The sequence below is a fragment of the Anas platyrhynchos genome, chromosome Z (genome assembly GCF_047663525.1).
Source record: "Anas platyrhynchos isolate ZD024472 breed Pekin duck chromosome Z, IASCAAS_PekinDuck_T2T, whole genome shotgun sequence".
Classification (NCBI taxonomy): domain Eukaryota; kingdom Metazoa; phylum Chordata; class Aves; order Anseriformes; family Anatidae; genus Anas; species Anas platyrhynchos.
The window spans coordinates 80,423,609-80,444,079 of NC_092621.1; positions in this window are offsets into that span (position 1 = coordinate 80,423,609).

Consider the following 20,471-nt stretch of genomic DNA (forward strand, 5'->3'; position numbering starts at 1 on the left):
ACGAAGAAGGCTAAAGCCCACCTGGAGATGAAGTTGGCAAAGGAGATAAAGGATAATAAGAAGAGTTTCTTTAAGTATGTAAACAGTAAAAGAAAGTCTAGGGATAATGTGGGTCCCCTGCTGAACAGGGGCAGTGTCCTGGTAACAGGGGCCTCTGAGAATACTGAATGCCTTCTTTGCTTTGGTCTTTACTTCAAAGACTCCCCCTTGGTACTCCTGGACCCTGGAGGGAGGAGAGAGAGTCTGGGAAATGGAGACCTCCCCTCTGTTTGAGGAGCAGGTGGTCTAGGAGTGTCTGAGTGGGCTCAATGCACATAAATCCATGGGTCCTGATGGGATGCATCCATGTGTGCTGAGGAGGTGATCACTGAACCACTCTTTATTATCTTTGAATGGTCCTGGAGAACAGGAGAGGTGCCTGAAGACTGGAGGATAGCCAGTGTCACTCCAGTCTTCAAGAAGGGTGAAAAGGAGGATCCAGGAAACTACAGGCCAGTCAGTCTCACCTCTATCCCTGGAAAGGTGTTGGAACAGCTTGTTCTGCATGCCATCTCCAACCAATTGGAAGAGAAGGTTATGAGGAGTAGTCAGCATAGATTCACCAAGGGGAAATTGTGTTTGACCAACCTCGTAGCCTTCTATGATGGCATCACCAGCCGGGTAGATGCAGGGAGAGCAGTGGATGTCATCTACCTTGACCTCAGCAAGGCCTTTGATACTGTCTCCCACAACATTCTGCTAATGAAGCTGAGAAAGTGTGGGATAGATGAGTGGACAATAAGGTGGGTTGAGAACTGGCTGACTGGCCAAGCTCAGAGGGTGGTTATGAGAAAAGGCTGTGAGACCTGGGCCTGTTCAGCCTTGAGAAGAGAAGACTGAGGGGGGATCTTATCAATGTGTATAAATACCTGAAGTGTGAGGCAGAGGGATATGGCCAACCTCTTTTCAGTGGTCTGTGGGGACAGAACAAGGGGCAATGGCCACAAAACGGATCACAGGAAGTTTTGCACCAATACGTGAAAGAACTTCTTCACAGTGAGGGTGACAGAGCACTGAGACAGGCTGCCCAGGGAGGTTGTGGAGTCTCCTTCTCTGGAGACATTCAAGACCTGTCTGGAGACCTACCTAGGCAACCTGTTCTAGGGAATCTGCTTTGGCAGGGGGGTTGGACCCGATGATCTCTGGAGACCCATTCCAACCTCTACAATTCTGTGATTCTGTGAAAGATAAATAATGAGCAGTGAAACTTAATATTTGAAAAGTATGTTATTAATTCTGTTTTTATGATTTTTTTTGCATGAAAAATAAATGTCATTACTGATAATATTCTCTTTCCCTAAACAAGTGTAACTAACCCAGACAGAACTGATAATTTGGACATTCCATGTCCATTTTGCAGGTTAGCTCAGTCAGATCCTAAGACACTGTATGGTGTTGACACATTCTGAGTTAGAAATCAGGGAGAGGGGAGAGTTGATGTTTCCATATATTAACTGTTCAACTCCCAACATGGCAAAATCCCCGAAGGTAAATTCTTCAAAGATTGAATTTTCAGATGGAAATGGAAAAAATGGATGCCACATAATACCCTCCTATTCCAATGAAAATAGAAACAAGTTAGATCAGAGGATCAGAGAGGATACCAGGGGAAAAACAAACAAACAAACAAACAAACAAACAAAAAAAACAGTGCTTTATGATTTCTGATTATTCTTATTGAAATCCTCTTGGTAGTTCTAGAGAGTCATATTTAAGCAGATTCATTTTTCCTTATTACTTCTCTGATCATCTCCATGAACTCTTAAGATGCAACTGTTTGGGCTAGGAACATGGATTGCAGAGAATATTTGCCTTTCATTACTGCCAGCAGTTATCTCAGGTTCAAATTTGCAGTGCAAATAGAGGTGAACATAAATTGATTTTTACAGGTTTTCTGAATTTGTTGCTTAATATTCTCTTTCACAGAACTTCTCAAATATTTATTTATTTATTTATTTATTTTTAAAATAACTGCAAACTGGAGGGTGACAAAGATCTTCAGAAGCTATTCCATTTAAAAAATAGAGCTTTGTGAGACATTTCTCAATAGCTATGCATTTTCCTTACCATACATGACAACAGCTTATCATATAATGAGATATGAAGTTTTATTTTATTTTATTTTATTTTATTTTATTTTATTTTATTTTATTTTATTTTATTTTATTTTATTTTATTTTATTTTATTTTATTTTATTTTATTATTTTTCCCCATATTTTAGCCTTATTTACCTTAATTTTAATTAGTAAAATGGACTTCAGACTGCTTCACTAACTTGAATAGACTTTTTGTAGGTAATTAAGTTATCTTACATGCATCAGACTAGGAAGGAGGGAAGAATTGCATTGATATAACCCAAACCACTTCAAATCAATAGCAAGTAAAAGAAATTATTTGTAATATCACATTCTTTGAGCAGTCAGTGAGGAACATTCAAGAACATGTTGAATAACTAACTCATATATGAGTAGGGGGGGAGGGGTGGAGAAGAATTTTGAATGTTCACATTATAATTCAATGATGTTTTACAATATTTCATTCTGCAAAATCTTTAGCAGAAAGATCCTTTTAAAGATTATAATATTAAATTTTGAGAAATTTGGCTACAGTATGTGCAATTCAGAGAGGAAACATTCTGCACTGAGATGCTCCATTAGTCTTAGGAGGTAATGTATTTCTAAAAGTTTTTCAGTAAGCAAGAGTTACATGTTCCCAGTTAAGCTTGTTGGGAAAATACATCTTGCTGCCAAGATGAGCAGCATGTAAGACTTTCTTCTGCAGCGGCAGCCCATTGATAGGTATCTACCAGTTTTTTTATGTATTCTCAGCTCCTCCTTCATTGACATCTTATGGTCACAAACATAAACAAATAAGCAAACCCTATAATTAACACATAAAATATGCTTCCCAATGATACATTATTGGACCCCGTTAGAGAAACTTGCTTCTCTCAAGAACAATAAAAGGAAATCTGACATACAGATATAAGACTTCAGACCTGGTGGAAAGGACCACTCTTTCTCTAATTTACATGTACTGCATAATGATCAGAAAAAAAAAAATATCAAAATTATCATTAACAAATTGCAGCCCTGTATCACAGAAGAATTTATGTGAAATAAGAAACACTGAGCCGTTGTGAAACTGCAGAGTCTGATACATCCATTTATCTTATTCTGCAGACCTCACCAAGTCGTTTGTATTGACCTCCACAGGGAAAATAGGCTAGAAATGCTGCCAGTAAAGAAGTTGTTGAATGTAGTGGTCCATTGATAAACTTGATCTGCCCACCCCTTACTTCTCCCCTTAAAATTTCACTGCCAACTTGTGGGAAAACTGAGGAACCTAAAGCAGAAATTGAGACTGGCAGCATTATAATGAAAAACCTGTGTCACTTTTCTTTTGCAAATAAGATTATATGTAAGAACAAGTAGAAATCAATATTTCTCTATTTTTGTGTCAGTAAAATCCATTCTCTCTCTTAAGAAGTGTGTTACTGTCACAGAGACAAAAATAAGAGTTTAGAATACTGAAAAGAAATGACAGCTGAACCCTACCTTTTTATATATAAAGTTGACATTTTCACAGTGCTACAGTGCAGCAGGACATTCTGCAGAGTCATATTGATATATATCTGACCTCAGAGAATATCTGAACATTAGTGTTTCACACTAACACTGAAATCATTTATGCCACCCTACCTGTAAATGTGCACAAGCAAACTCCACAAGGCAGATTTACACGGCGACTAATGTGCTCTTGCTCATGTGGTACCAGTCCTACCTCCTGCCCTGACATGATGATGGCTAATGCCAGCCAGTACTGCCCCAGTGTCAGGCACAACCTTAAAGCCAGCTCTTGCCAGAGAACAGAAACCAAGATTCAGGCTAGTGAAGAGTGTAAGAAAGAGGAAAAATAAATAAATAAATAAACACAGATTTTTTGGATCAAGCTTCTAACCTGTAATTGAAATTTCCAGATGAAGTAGACAATATCGCTTTGCCAGACATTCAACTAAGCTCTCCTTTTAAAGCCCTCCTAATTATCAAATGTAAGCAAGAATATTTTACCTCTTACTGTAACAGGCAGCTCCAGAAATTTTACTGTTGCTTGATGAATACTGAAACCAAGGTTTTCAAGGTATGTGGTGTGCCCGGGAATAGTAAAACAATGTCCTAGAGAGCTGTGAAGCAGAAAGGTGGCCATGTTTCTGCTAGCAGCCTCAGCTGTCACAGAAAGGTAATATTAAACTAAGATCTTTCAATTTAAAGTGCTACATCTGGGCCATAAATTAACAGGGGCAAGAGAGAGTGAAGCTTTCATAACTAGGTTATGAGTGCTATCCATATTGTGGAATGGCTTTTCTTCCATCTGTACCTTGTTTCCTGTTTAATAAGCTAACTGCTTCTCCAGGATGATGTTTCTTAAGAACAACCTCATTCCCTTAGCTCTGGTTCTAACAGCGGACAGTTTATTTTTGTTTAACAGAGTACATACTGAACAAAAGTTAGACTTCCAGAAGCCTATCCTACAGGAATAAAATCTGAATGCTATGTGAGCTATTCCTTAAAATTGTGTTATGGAACTGACAACATGCTTCAATAAGCTTTGACAAAATCACAGTGAAAAGTAAACAGAATAAATGATTTTTGGACAACACAAGGCAGCAACCTTTCAGCAATGTTAATAAAAAGGAGGGTACATCAAGGGAAAAGAAGTTAGCTCAGAATGTTTCTTTTTCCATTTACTTCATTTATTTAACTTTTTTTTTTTTTTTTTTTTTTTCCTGCGAACAATTTAAAGATTATCCACAGCGTACAATTTTTCCATGAAACAGTGAACTATGTTTGACCGCATTAAAGTTGTAATGGCAATGGAAATATGCACCTTCAAAAAGGAACTACTTAGGCATTGTCTCTAAAAATGTCTCATGTCATTGCACTTTGCAGTTCAGCTTAACTTAAAGATTTACTGAAAGAATACAGAAGAATATTCAGAACGATACATAAAATATTAAGTAATATAGCATAATATAAAATTTTGTGTATATATGTGACCTCTATTGTAAATAAATAAATAAATGATCAAAGAAACTGGAAATAGTAACACCCCAATAAGTAATGTCATTATAGTTACACAAAAGGCATTCTGGAGTTCCTGGTATTATTACCCTGTCTCTTTCAGATATCACTTATATCAGAGACAACTGAAAATAAATAAAAAAATAATCACCAGCAAAAACACCAACAAAACATTAAAAACACTAAAGGAGGTAGGTCTGGAAAAATAAATACTTATTTTGTATCACTTTCTCATTTTTCAGTATAGTTTTGATATTTTTGAGATTTATGTAATATTTTGTCCAAAAATGTCTGACTGGATGAACAGCCTTGGGTGGATATTACGCACAGCTACTTCTCTCACATATCAATGTGGGCATTTATTCTGTGATTTTCTCTGACCTTCTTGACTGTTAGGAGATGAATTGAGCTAAACTAGATAAAGGATTGCCACTTCATTCTGTATTTGTAGGAAATAATGTAGCAACAGCATCGCAAACAGGATACCTAGCAGGAGGCCAAGGTAATTTTTGCTTTGGAAGGAAATTGATTTCTCTCATTTTCATTCACACTCTTGTGTTACATTCTCACAGGCACCATGACATGTGTTTGTCCAGCACCTGGGTCTTTTCTGTGTTGCCTGAGCTCTTCTAAGGTGTTTTTTTGGATATGACTTTTGCATTCTTTTGAAATGAAAGCCACAATTTCCCTTCTCTCCCAAACTATTCCTGTCTTCTGGGAAGTAGTATATAAAGATCTCAGTCATATCTTGATGGCCTTCTGCTACTGTCACACTTATAATACCATGATTACCAGCCTGCAGTTTGCAGATCCCAGGAAAGATATTCAGAGAAAGATGAATATATGTCACACTAGTCAGGTTCCTTGACTGTGCTGACCACATTATTCTCCAGTGAATGGTCAAGATGATTGTACATCCAGATCAGGATGTTTGAGAAGCATCAGGGTGAAACTGAAAGCCACGAATCCATCGGCTGAAAAATTTAGGCAGATATATTACTGACTCAAACTGGCTTTACTGCCTATGTGGCTAAGAAGTTACACCAGAACCCTCCACCGTGCAACTGCATTGTTGTTAAGACACATTCTCCGTTCAGTGCACGGGAGGATAAGCTCCTGGAAGAGGAACTTTGTTGTATGAATGTCAATCCCTCTGCATTTCAAAAGCAAGTAATAAAAAGCTCACTACACTGAGCCTGGAGATCTCCCTTTGAGTATGACTGGTATGATTCACCAGTGAGTGAAATATGCAGTCAGATAAGGTATCATTAGAAGCAGGGACAGTCAGGGGATTATGACATGGACTAACAAATTAATTCAGTTTCATCCTCTGGCAAATTTTATAGCTTGAATGTCTAACATTAAAGTACCTCTGAAGGCTTTTTTTATTGTCATGATGCATCTTCTATGTTTATAGATACTTTATTGCCTATTTTGTTATGAAGTAATATATAAAAAATGTCCTACTGATATCTCAGAATTACATAACTGTGCTGAGCCTTAGTATCTTTTTATCATAGTTTTGTTTTTATTTATTTCCGAAACTTTATCAAATCTTTCCGTGATGTGTTGTTTTGTTTTGTTTTACTAAGTGAATACTTCATTTTTCACACACTCCTCCTACACTTCTTGTATTCTTCCTCCACTCCTGTTAATACAGCCTTTTTACTTTTCAGATCATGCTTTATTCCTCCTTCCTCTGTTTCAGACAGTGTCACAGACTGTGCTCTTTTCATTATTATTATTTTTTGATCTTTAAGTAATTTTACATAATAATAATAATAATAATAATAATAATAATAATAATAATAATAATAATAATAATAATAATAAAAGAAATGTCAGTCTGGGGAAAACAACCATTTCACATCCCAGAGCCTTCACTGCTACAATCTCACTGCCCCCAAAACTAACTGAGGAGAAAAAATTACACAGATGAAATTGTGTATCAGAGGAGACTATGTCAATTTAATAATTTTAGGACATTTTACCATAAGACATTTCTTCTGGATGACTTAGAATGGATGATTAAATATCAGCACAGAATCTTATTCTCCTAGTTTGTCAATTATACAGCAGGTAGCGGGGATGGAGAGTAAAATGGAGAAAAATAAGCCATATGAAATGTACTGTGAAGTTTCAGATGCTTATGTATTTCATTGATGTTGCTTCCTGCAAGAGTTTTTAAGCAAATTTAGATAATACCTTAATAACACTTCTTCACCTCTTTGACACACGGGTTATGAAAAACAAGCATACAAACAAAGCAGGTTTAAGTCTCTGTCTTCTTTATTTTACCTTAGGCAAATCTACCCATAGCTGCAAAGTATCTAATAACTGGTTGCCTTTGTGCCTCAAGTAGGAGTCTAAGAAAACATTGAGCAGCCAGGTATGTTTGACAAACAGCTCAGCCTTGAAGAAGAAACTGCTTACGATCAGTTCCAGTTATTAACTCTTTGACATTTCTAATGGGAGCCCTTTTAGGAATGGCACCCAGAGGCACTGAAGTGACATATAAAGCCCTATACACTGTTCAGCCCTACCTCAGAAGTGAAGCAACAGCAAAAGGAAAAGTTAACTAGCATCAAATAGCTGTAACAAAAGCACTTGATGCAGCTCTCTGTGTACACGAGGGAAGTTGTCTTTGCTGCAGGCACTAATAACAACAGAAAAAGCCATCATCCCCATGGTGCATTAAAAAGGCAGATAGAGGATGGTACGGCTAAGACTTTCTGGCTCAGTGGGCTCTCAGAAACCACTGGACTGTACAATGTCAGAAGAAGACCATCACCAATTGCCACAGCTGAAATAAACATGTACAGAAGATGGTCAGAAACATTTTCTAGCAATCCAGTTTTTCAAAAAGTTTATATTATTGACTATTATTTACTTCACATATTACATAGCATGTGTAGACTTTATCACCTTTATTGCCTTGCACCTTTATCAGCAGCAATATATTTGATTTATGGAACAGATACATGACAATTGCTAGACAAACATGAACTTTTGTTAGAATAATTATTCCATTTAGAAATATGCTGCAGCAATTAAATTTCACTTTACCTATACAGCACAACAGCAATGGTATCAGCATACCTCACAGTGCTAAATTACCAGCTGATAGTCTTTACCCTGAATTTGTTAGGACAATGTCAGGATCCATCAAAAGGCATATATGTGGTATATCTGATAGATCACTGATTAATATATTCTGTGCTTTCATTAAGGCTTCTTCCTTCTATTTAAAGTTATATTCTTTTTCCTTCTAGGCAAGAAAAGTTTTCCCCATTATCCTAAACAGGAAAACTAAATTAACAGGACATATTCACTTTGCTAAAAACACAAGAAAATGTATGTTAACGAAAAAAAGGTATTTCTGAAAAAGCAGTTCTCTCAATGTGAAATGCTAATTGGAAATGAAGAAAAAAAAGTAAAAAAAAAGGGGGGATTTAAAAAAAATAGACAGAATTGACATTACTATGTTAATTTATCCAATTAAAAATGGTCAAATATGCATTCACAGGGCTTAGGGTTAACAAGCAGGAGCTACATTTCACAGCCTGTTAGAAAACTGACAAGCTGGGTTCAAGGTTATTTTATGCAGTTTAAGTAAGTAAATGTCTGTTACCTAAAAATGAATTCATTTTGTGGCTGTTTTCTTTGACTGTATTGAAATTAATTAATTAATTAAGTCTTCATTAGTCTGCTATCAGAGTCGCACTTGTTTGTCACAAAACAAGACTAATATAAAAGCAAACCAAACAGTACTGCCGCACAGTGATTCATGTTCTTCTTTCAAGTATGTTTAGTTTTGAGACAATGCACTTTCTTACTGCTGCCAGGTGAAGCTGAATGAAAAGTAAACCCCTTGTTGTCTTGGTTGTTTTCTTCTAAAGCTTTTGTTCTTTGGACAACTTAATTCATATTGAAAAAAAAATAATAAATAAGTTAAACTCCCAATAGCCCTACTTAATAAATACAACTTGGAAAGAGTCTTTCTATAAAAGCTCAGGATCTTGGATTTTGAAGGCTTCCAAATCAGAATAAATTAGGAGTCAGTACAAAATTTGCAACAGAATAGGGTTTTCTTCCATTTTACACTTTGTGGTTAATTTCTTGGAAACATTTCTTGCTTCCAAGAATTCAGTAACTGCAGCTAAGAAAAGATGCATCAATGAAAGATTGTAAGCTTGTAAGCTTGCTTATGGCAATTTCTGTCCCATAGCTGTTTATAAGAAAATAAAAATCCCCACCCCACTGTGGATAAAAAGTGAAGTCTGACTATTTAGATATTTATATTTTGAGTCCCATATCATTTTTAATATTTGAAATTCAACGTTTGAGTTCTGTTAGTTGCTCTCTTAAGTCATTAAAAAGTGGAAAGACAATGTCAACTAAGTAATATAGCAGCACCTAATGGAATTTCAGCAGCAGACTGAAGTAGTCAAAAATCAATTTAAACGTGGGGGAAAAAAATACTAAATAGAATTAACATATAAATGTAAATGAAGAATCAATTGGGACTGGCTAATCATATCAGAAAGGACATAAACTGAACATTCATTTGGTTGAATTTCCAAACAATGTTACAACATACATATAGAACAGAGTATTTTCATTAGAAGGGACCTTCAGAGATCGAGTCCAACTGCCTGACCACTTCAGGTGTGACCAGAAGTCAAAGCACTCTACTGAGGGCATTGTCCAAACACCTCTAGGACAGGCTCAGGGCGCCCAACACCTCGCTAGGAAGCCTGTTGCAGTGTCTGGCCACCCTCAGGGTAAAGAAAGGCTTCCCGATGCCCTGCCGGGCCCTCCCCTGGTGGAGCTCTGTGCTGTTCCTGTGTGCCCCACCAGCAGCCCTAGTGTCCTCAGCCTCTCCTCACAGCAAAGCCATCCGGCCCTTGGGCCGGGCTTGCTGCCATGCTCTGGGTGCTTCCAGGGGCTTTAACACACATTGTAGGCTGCGCAGCCCACAGCTGCACACAGTGCTCCAGGTGAGGCCTGCACACAACAGTGAGGCTGCACCAATGTGAAATACAGTGGGAACATCACCCCTTTAGGCCATCCGGCTGACTGTGTTTAGTGCACCCCATTCTGGGGCAGTTAATGCCTCTGTTCCTTTGAACACCTGCAGCACAGCTGCAGTGCATCCAGAGAAGCTGACTGGCCACAAGGTGGGTGACTGAAGCCTGTGTGCACACTCCCTGTGAGGTACCACCATGGTGCAGGAGCACATGCGGGTCACCAGAGACTGCACCTTGCAGGTGTTCATCCCGAGGCACCTGCCAGGTTCACTGCATCCATGATATACTGCAGCTCTGGGCCAGCACATTCAGTCCAATCTTTCCCTTGACAGTTGAATGTACTGTGTGTTTCCAAAGTAACTGCAGAAAGATGTGCAAACCAGTCTGTTCAAGACTGGAATGTGGACTGTGACCCTTGTGAGCTCCAGCCTAAGCACTAGCTGGGTAAACACCAAAAAAATACTACTCAACTGCAGAGGCTTCAGAAATCAGACACCTACATCTAGAAATTATTTTTCAAGGCCAGTTTTGTTTTGGTTTTGGTTTTGGTTTGTTTTGTTTTTTTTTGAGATACTTCAGAGAAATACCAAAACAGGGATGTTTAAGATACTCAACACCTTTTAGAAACAGGCTTAAATATTAAAATATGTACATTATTACAGAGATTTAAATGTTTGTATATACCTCAACCATACAAAATCATACCGTCTGGACTTTTTTCAGATATTTAACTTAAGACTGATTCTTCAGTCACTGCTTTGAATGGAAAACTAGACTAAAATCGGTTTTGAAACTCTTGAAACCATTTAAGTATACCGATTCTTTTTTTTTTTTTCTTTTTCTGAGTGTCAGCTGTACAAAATATGTCTCATCATCAAGCATATATTTTATTCATAATTAACCCCTTCTTATATATTGAAGTACTTAAGTATGCATGAATGAAATATATTCATCCATAAAGCATGGTGATAAATTATTTTACAGATTTCTCTTCTGAAACACAGTATTACCTCCATGAGTACAAGAGAAGTCCCCGGAAATTACAGACCTGCTAGACCTGGAAAAATTATGGAGAAGATTATTCTGAGTGCCATAAGAAGCAACTTAAAGGATATTGCAATCATCATGCCCAGCCAAAATGGGTTCATGAAAGGAAAGTCTTCTCTCCCTAATTTGATATCCTTCTATGATAAGATCATCTGCTTAGTGGACGAAGGTAAAGGCACTGGATATAGATTTTCTGTACTTTTTTTCCAGCTACTCCAGCCAGTAAAACAGCTTCTTGAGGAGCCCAAAGTGTCTGTATGCCAATGCATGTAACATGGGGAATAAAAAAAAAAGAATTAGAGATGTACGCATGCATGCAGGGCTATGACCTCATTTGCATGGCTCCTATGGGATTGAGTGTTGGAATGGAAGGATACAGGCTCTTTAGGAAGGAAAGGCAGGGGACACAAGGAGGGTGCATCACCACATCAAAGGGCAGATGAAGCTCTGCATGGGGATGGGTGGGGAGCTGACTAAGGGCTTGTGGGTCAGGATTAAAGGGAGGCCAGGGACAGGTGACGTTGTGATGGGGATCGGCTGCAGACCACTTGATCATGAAGACCAAGCAGATGAGCCCTCTACAGACAGAAGCAGCCTCACATTCACAAGCCCTGGTGTTCATGAGGGACTTCAACCACCATTGGAGGGAAAGCAGAGCAGGGCATAGGCAAGACAGGTGGTTTTTGGAATGCGTAAATGATAACTTACTTTACCAAGAGAGAGTGGAGACAATGAGGACAGGTGCTTTGAGTGAGCTCAAGCTCATTTTCACCACCAAGGAGATGCTGGTGGGGAACGTGAAGCTCAAGGGAAGTTTTGGTTGCAGTAACCATGAAATGGTGCAGCTTAGGATCCTGAGGGCAGTGAGGAGGGCACACAGCAAGCTCGCTGTCCAGGACTTCAGGAGAGCAGACTTTGGACTCCTCATCTCTCTGCTGGAGCCCCAAGAGCTGCTGAATGACCTGCCACAGAATCACAGAAAGTTTTCTTGGTTGTTATATGGGGAGCAGACTAGGCTGCCTTACTAAGCTTCAGAGTCTCTCCTGGTCTTTCCCCTTCAGTCTGAACACAGGTGAGGAGGTTCTGCCATAGCACCTCAGGCTTCAGGGGAAGTCTCTTCCTCCTGCTGGTCCTTACCATTGTAAGCTTCCATTCTTTTGCATTATTGGCCTTGTTCCCTTCTGTGTGTGCCAGTTGGGGAGTTTTTGGCTGTTTGCCCATGGGCAGTGGGTCCCCTGCAAACTGTGCTTGAAACCAGCTAACTCATTCTCAGCCTCCTGATGTTAGCCTTCTCACCACACAGCCTTCTCAGCCACCTGCTGCAGGAGGTCCTCCACCCAGGCATGCTTTTTGCAGGCAGGTAGGCTGCCTGTCCCTGTCCCAGGAGAAATGTTTATGCTCTTCGTGCAGCCTGATGTCTGCAATGCAGCCTCTCCCTTCAGATCAAGGATGATAGACAGCACTTCAGCTGAAAAATGGGAACAAAGTGTCATTATTTACACACAGTAAATTTTTGAGTATCAACTGAATGTTTTTTAGAGCTGTGTTATCTATAGGGCAGTGACCTTACCATTTTCAAATCAAACAATAATTTAAATCAGAGAGCAAACATTATTTTGAAATTAGAAAACAATTTCTTCAGAACCAAACATTCACAACAAATGTCAAGCTATATGCCGTCAAGATGAGGAAAAAAAAATCTTTTGTACTCTTTCTACAGAAAAGAATCTGGGAAAACAAACAAACAAAATCATAATAATGGTAGAAGGTTTAATTACTTGCTTCATTTTTTTTTCATTTCACCGAGGAGATGTAGAAAATGTCCTATTCAGCACATTACCATACACTAAAAAAAAAAGAAAAAAAAAATATTTCAGAAGCTAAACTGTCTATCTTAGTATGTAAAATACAGGACATCTTTAACATTCATATCAGGAAAAGACCACAAACATCTCTCCATGTGATGATCTCAGAATATGTCTTTTAGCTGCCTTGCCTACAGGCACACCATAAATTTACCTGCTCAACTTTGACTAAGATGAAATAGTCCAAAAAATGGCCAAACTAGTTTGTTCCAACCAAACTAGGCTGTCAGGAGCTTGAATCAAATCTGGAGAAAATGTTTGTTCTGAGAAAAAATGGCAGGTAGATTACGAAGCAAATTATAGCTGTGAGTGAGGAGTCACCCAAATGGTTGTTAAGGTATCGCCGCAGATACAGTGGACACAATTTGAGAGGCACTGTAATATCAGCTTGGATGCAGAGCCTATATATCAAGTATCACTCCCAAGAAGCAAGTGGAACAAAAATGGGGAAAGGCTGCCTTTGGTAAATTTTCAGTAATTGCCAGATATACCCTAGCTTTTAATCAAAATTCAAACAGATGTATAGTACTTTTCCATATGTGCATCATCAAATTGCATAAATGAATGTCCCCAAACAAATATTTGGGGATTAACATGAGTTAATTAAATTTCATATTTTATCACAAAATATGACAATCAGTAAAAATAAAGGGTTGTGTATAGTGTTTAACTCAGAAAAACACAAAATTTATTTGTGATCAAGTAAATGAGCTCAGGTAATTTTGGCTTGATCTCAAACACATGCTGAGTGCTGGCCAGCTCTGTACATACTCATCTCAGGTAAATTTCATTTCCTAATTGTTCTCATTTCTCTGCAGGTGAAAATTATATTTTCATATGCAATGGTAGATTTATGTTTTCTAGACATTTACAAGAGTTTTATTTTCATACAGCATATTTTTTACATCTTTCTTTTTTACATTTATATTTTTTTCTGTGTTCTGAATCTTGAATTGAAATAAACTTGCAAGCGTGCTTATACATTTTCTTTTGCCAAAACAATTAGAATTTGCTGGCTAGAACACATATTGTTAGGATAACTTTAAATATATGTGAAAATCCATTATAAACAAATATTTAAATCTAGTCTTGCATATAAACTTGTAAATGGATGTTTCTGGCATCTGTGATACCAGAAAATTTATCATCCATGAGGATTAAAAATAATTAAGAAAATTAATCAAGCTTTGAAAGATTCCCTTAATTATGAGTTTTAACGTATATTCCTGTGCTACAATTTGATTCTTTTGGGAAAAAAAAAAAAAAAAAAAAAAAAAAAGCACATAACCTTCTGGCACTTCAGAGACAGATCGAGTTTCATTACTGTCTAGTTTTGTCCTTCTGTGTCATTTTTTTTTTTTCCTCCTTTGATGGGAAGTGGAATGGACCATCTAAATATTTATGACTATGTGATCAGGCCTCCAGCTAACACTCCATTTACCCTTCAGCACTTAATCAGGATGGACATATTTAAAACATCTACTCTGAATCTTGGCCTTTCTGTAGTCAAAAGATATTTTTCCAGAAATTTAAACAAGTTCATGACTTCATCCTTTGAGGCTAGCTGCTTTGGAAAATGTTCTTGTGTTATCTACTAGCTATTTCCTGGAAGTTAGGTGTTACCCAGCTCTTCAAATAGTGCAGGTTTAGCAAGAATAGTGTAAAATACTCTCAAATGTAGTGCTAGCCAGACTTCTGTATGAATTCTCAAATAGTCCCTTATACCTCTTCATGAATTTCAGAGTTTGTTTGATTTTTATTTTATTTTTCTCAGACTGCCTAAGTATGGTTCACAATAAATTAGAAACAATCACTTTCAAGTAATTCAAATGCAGGTATACCTCTTCATATTTCTTTATACTTTCATATTAAGAACTACTGTCCTTTAACCCTTTCATTATATTTTACACAGGTATTTCTGTAGAGATTGTAGATGCATTTTTGTAGAGATGTAGAGATTTATGTATCTTCTACATAAATTAAGGAGAGATGAGTGAGTGAGAAATCTTATTTCTGATAAATTAATTACAAAATGTGACCAGTTGATATTGACAAATATTATCAAGTTTTATTATATTTTGCGATTCTAACCATGGAATATGACATACAGCAATGAACATAAGAAAATAGTTGGGACCTCACTTAAGGATATTGGTGAATTCAGTTTAGTTTAAATTCTAGTTCAGATCTTCAGTCTAGAGCAGAAAGTGGTCTTGCATCCTGGAAAAGATGAGCCTAAAAGAGAGAAGCTCAATTTACTGTTTCCATTGGGGGTGTATCAATGGGATTTGATAGGTGCAAGACTAAAAGCACCATCTGGACGTTAAATAATTTAACAAATTTATCATTAATAAAGACAGCAAAATCACATTTCATTTCAAATTACTTCTATATAAACTGGGCAAGCTTTTCTTTCGGGGCTAGTTTTAAGTTTTTGTTGTTTGTACTGTTTTGTGGTTTGTTTGTTTGTTTGTTCCTATGGAATTTCACATACACGATGAATTATTTTGACTATTGCATTGACCGCATAGCCATTTCAAATAAAACATACATATTATCACCTCTGCTTTGAAATGTTGGTATCATTTCATTTAGTTTCTTAATGGGAAATTCAGGTGTACTGTCCGATGGTACATCAGCACAGTTCTAGATTTAAAAAAAAAAAAAAAATCAAATCAAGGATTCAAAGTAGTGGGAGAAAAATCACGTGTTGGATTGAAACGGTGATATATGATGTATAAATCATGTAAAATCATGCAGGTGCCAGGATGGAAAACCATAATTTGTCATTCTTTTATAACTGGAAACAACACTAATCCAATGGCAAGACCTATTGATTGGTATAATAGAATTGTTGTCTAGCTCCATATAATCCGATGTTGCATTTCACTGATCCTAACCTTGTAAGAAAGGTCAACAGCTAAATTTTAGCTTAAACACTTACATGTAGCTCTTTTTGGAAAAGCAGACATCAGTTTACATAGCACACTGTTGTCAGCTCAGATTCAGTACTTGTAAAACAGGCAATTATGGATACCTATAGATATAAATATATGACTCCCAGTGAACAACTACAAACTGTAGATACAAAAAGGCTTTATGCAGCAGCATTTGACTTGTTTTGACCCACAGCATGAAAGAAGAGGAAAAAAAGGAGAAAAGAGATTATTAATGTTCTCTGCCAATGTACAAAGTCTGGAGATTTGGGTATGTTAGGGAGAAATGTCCAGAAAAGTCAGAAAAAAAAACAAAGAAACACAAAGTGTGAGTTACTAGCTTGCCCAGTATACAAGATCAATAGGATAGACTATTTTCCATACAGCAAATCTTCCTGTATCTCTTGCAGTTGACTGCAAGATGCCAACTAGCGTCATGAGGAAGGAATTTACAAATTGAAGGCAAACTTGTAGACCCGATATCCAATTAACAAAGAGGAAAGTCTGTTTCATGCAAGGGATGCCCTGTACAAATTTAAGTGTAGATTTCTGTCTGCCAGTAGCTGAAGAGGCCAACCACTAATTAACAATTATCATTATGGACCTTCAGATTTTTTGTTTGGTGACCAAGTTCAGATACGGTTTTGCTCAAGTGAAAAAGGATATTGTCTACAATGAAAATAGCATCTTCTCTGAACACCAGACCATGAGGAATATATGTAGGCATTTTTGTTAAATTTTGCAAGTACAAAAGTATCTTGAATCCTAATTAAAATAAAGCTCTTAAAATAAGAAACATCATCATATTAATATGAAATAAAAATTTAATATTATTTACTCTAGCAAAAATATTATTTACAATATTTATGGCAATTTATAAGTGAATTACATATCCAAAACATGCCTGGGAACTATTTAACATCTTCTCCCTGGAGCTTTCTATAAATAATTTTGTGTAGTACTTTCTGGAAAAAAAAAATAAAAACCTGAAAAGACAGCTATTTACTCAGTGTTTTAATGAAGAGGTAAACTGAAATGAAGACTGATGGGAGCAAAAGAGATACATATAATATTGATTCTACATATATAATATTTTCATTATAAATTTTGTCATTCAATTTAGAAGAGTCACCAAAGAACAAACATTAATACTTCTGGTCTCTATTTTTGGTCACTCTTTCCTTAAAAGCACATTGAGAGCCCTAAAGAGGACAATTATTATTACTATGTGAAGACTGAAGTTCCTGAAGTCCACACTGGAGAAGCTTGTTCTGTTGTCCTTCTACAGGGCCACCAGATCTGCCACTTCTCCTGGCTTATACTTCTGAATTTACCTCTGAATAGGGACAGTGGGGAGGGAGATATACCTAGGCATAGGCATCTTCCTGTAACAGCCCCATGATTGCAACACACAGTGAGACCCAGGAGGTGAGAAATATTCTCAGGTCTTCAGGACAGGTGTTGACACAGCTGTTAATTGGACTGGGTGTTGAGAGACAGGTGAGGATATGTTCTTGGAAATAAGGCAAGAATGCAAAGGAACTCTTTCTGAAAGTGATTCACTCAGTAATTCAGTCAAGACAGTAGTCTAACGGAGTACTTTATTTCATTATTAATCTTACTATATGCTTTTTATTATTATTATTTGTTTAATGCTGAAAAAAATATTAGTACGTAGTAACGGGTAGTTAAAATAATTCTTACAGATCCCACTTTCTTTACTCTGATAAAATATTCAAAAAGTACTTCATTTGAAATAAAAAATGCAAAATGTTTGTGATTGTAGACACACACACCAGAAGTGTTCTGGTAACAGTCCTGGTAGGAAACCATTACCAACAGATAGTGAATACTTTGGCATTTAGAATCTTCAACACTCTGTTGAATTGCTGCTTGTATCGTTGATTGTGCCTCTGAAAATGTTGAAGTTTTCCAAGCCTGGCCATGCTGTCACCCATATAGAGACCACTATTCTGTCTTCCTAGTTCCTTCAAAGTCTTCCACTTGTTTTGGTTGGTTTGTTTTGGTTGGTTGGTTGGTTCGGTTGTTTGTTTGTTTGTTTGTTTGTTTGTTTTTGTTTTGTTTTGTTTTGGGTTGGGTTGTTTCTGGGTTTGTTGTTGTTGTGGAGTTTTGTTGCTTTTGTTTTTGTTTTTTTTGGGAATGGCTCTTGTCAAAATAAACCCTGAATATCTTGTCAGATTTTTTTTTTTAAGTTTTCATTTTACATTAAATTTCTCATAGAAATCATTGTTTACCTAGCTGTCTCAGCAGAATGCTGAGGAGAAAAACCTACAGAGACACAAAACTAGAAGCTGAAATGATGAACGTGTTTGAACTATAGCTTTCTGGTGTTTGCATTGTCTTGAAGTTTGTAGCTCCTGCTACATTTTTATGGCTCTATTTACAACATAAGATTCAATGATTGCCTTGATTCTATTTCAGATTATCATGTGCCCAAAGTTAATAATGCAGTATTTAGGATTAGAAAGCATGATAAGAAAGTAATATATATATATATATGTGTGTGTTTATATATATATTCTGGCAGGCCAAAATTCCATCACAATGGCCCTGAACAGTAACACTGGTCACTAGCTAGCTGTCATAGCTTCCAAACCACAATTATGTCATTCTGAACAGAAGATCTCTAGCATCAGAGACTGGCAAGGAAATATTATTTGCAACTTGCTGGCTTATGCAGCAGGAAGTTACATGGATGGGTTCAGGCCTCAGTAGGAAACAGCTGTCTGCACAAGTGTGGCTATAGCAAGCCAGCTATTTAGCAGTGTCTGAGGCACCACAGGCCTCACACACACAGCAAGTGTGAACTATTATCAGGAATATGTAGACAAAGCTCAAGTTACTGTAAGCATTCTGTAAGTGGATGGCAAGCACTAACTTTAACATTTGAGGTGATGCTCCAACTCTGTCTTTGGGTTTTGTTAACTCATGCACAAGACTGACTTGAAAGATGAGAGAAAAACAGTGGATATTGCCCACCTGGACTTCTGTAAGGTTTTTTGAAACTGGTTTGTGTAAGATCCTCATAGAGAAGATGGTGAATATGGGCTGGATGAGCAGACAGGTAGATTGAAAATAAAATAGCTTTTAGTGGTGTCCAGGGACAAGAGGCAATGGGCACAAACTGCAACACAGGAGGCCCTATCTGAACATCAGGAAACACTGCTTTATTATGCTGTGATGGAGAACTGGCACAGGTTACCTAGAGAGGTTGTGGAGATCTTCTTCCTTGGAGATCTTCAAAACCTATTTGGATGTGGTCGTAGGCAACCTGCTTGGCATGGCCTTTCTTGGGCAGGGTGGGTTTTGATTCTGTGAAATTTCTACTGGCTTCAAAATCTTGGTTAAAAGGCATAGCGTAACAGTTTGTATCTATCTGTTCTCAAAGAAAACCTTATTTTTATCTTTCACAGTTTTAATAATGAGTCTTGATACAACAACACTGTTTCAGTAGAGAGATAGAATTCTTGTCTGACACTAAATGCAGTCTCACTTCAATGGCTTTCTTCTATGCTTATGTCTATTCCATGACGGAATTACACACAAGCATAGCAAGGTACATTTGAATCATTTCTGTAACGAGCAACCAAATAAACTATGTCATACAGGCTGAATTTATAGGTGAAAAATACACAAAGAGTCTGTCCTGTTTCATATTCTTTTTAAAGGCTTAATCAAAAAAAAAAAAAAAAAAAAAATCATTGACTTCAAAATAGTTCTTACTGAAAGACAGCAGTAAGACTACTTCTAAAAGTAACCTGGAAAAAGAAATCTTCTAACTACTAACATATGTTCTAAAGAAATGACTCACCACATCATAACCGTCCATCCTCCTTATTTCATTTAAATGCATGCATGCTTCTACATACTAATGCAGTTGTAGTCTAGAAATATGAATCATTTTTTAAAGGAGCAATAAATTTAGTGTGTATAAGTGAGAAACAATCTATTATTACATAGGCTATTTATTATTATGTTAGTTATTAGCATATTATGTTAAATTTCCTTCCTGTTTTCCTCTCCATCTTTCTTTATTACAAATGAAATTAATTACTCCCAATGAGTTAAAATTACTTAGCTATGTGAGTCAGAGTAATGACAGAATTTGAAATAAACCAAAAGATAACTCATTAGTAGATACAATGAATTATGAATCAAATTGTGCCCTCCCAAGAAAAACAGCAACAAAATAATGAAGAGACAGACCCTTCAATGAGACATCATACTGAAAAAATATTGAAAATATTTTATTGCTAATCCTATTTCCTTGCTGCCTTGTTCCAGTTACAGCATATGGTAATGACAACTGACATTAACACAAGAGTGAAGGTCACGCAGTGCAACCAAACACATGTAGTCTATTATTACATAGTATCTCTCTCCATGAACTTGGAAATATGTATCAACATACACAGGGTTTATTCAGTCTACCTGGGTCTAGTTAAGCAAAG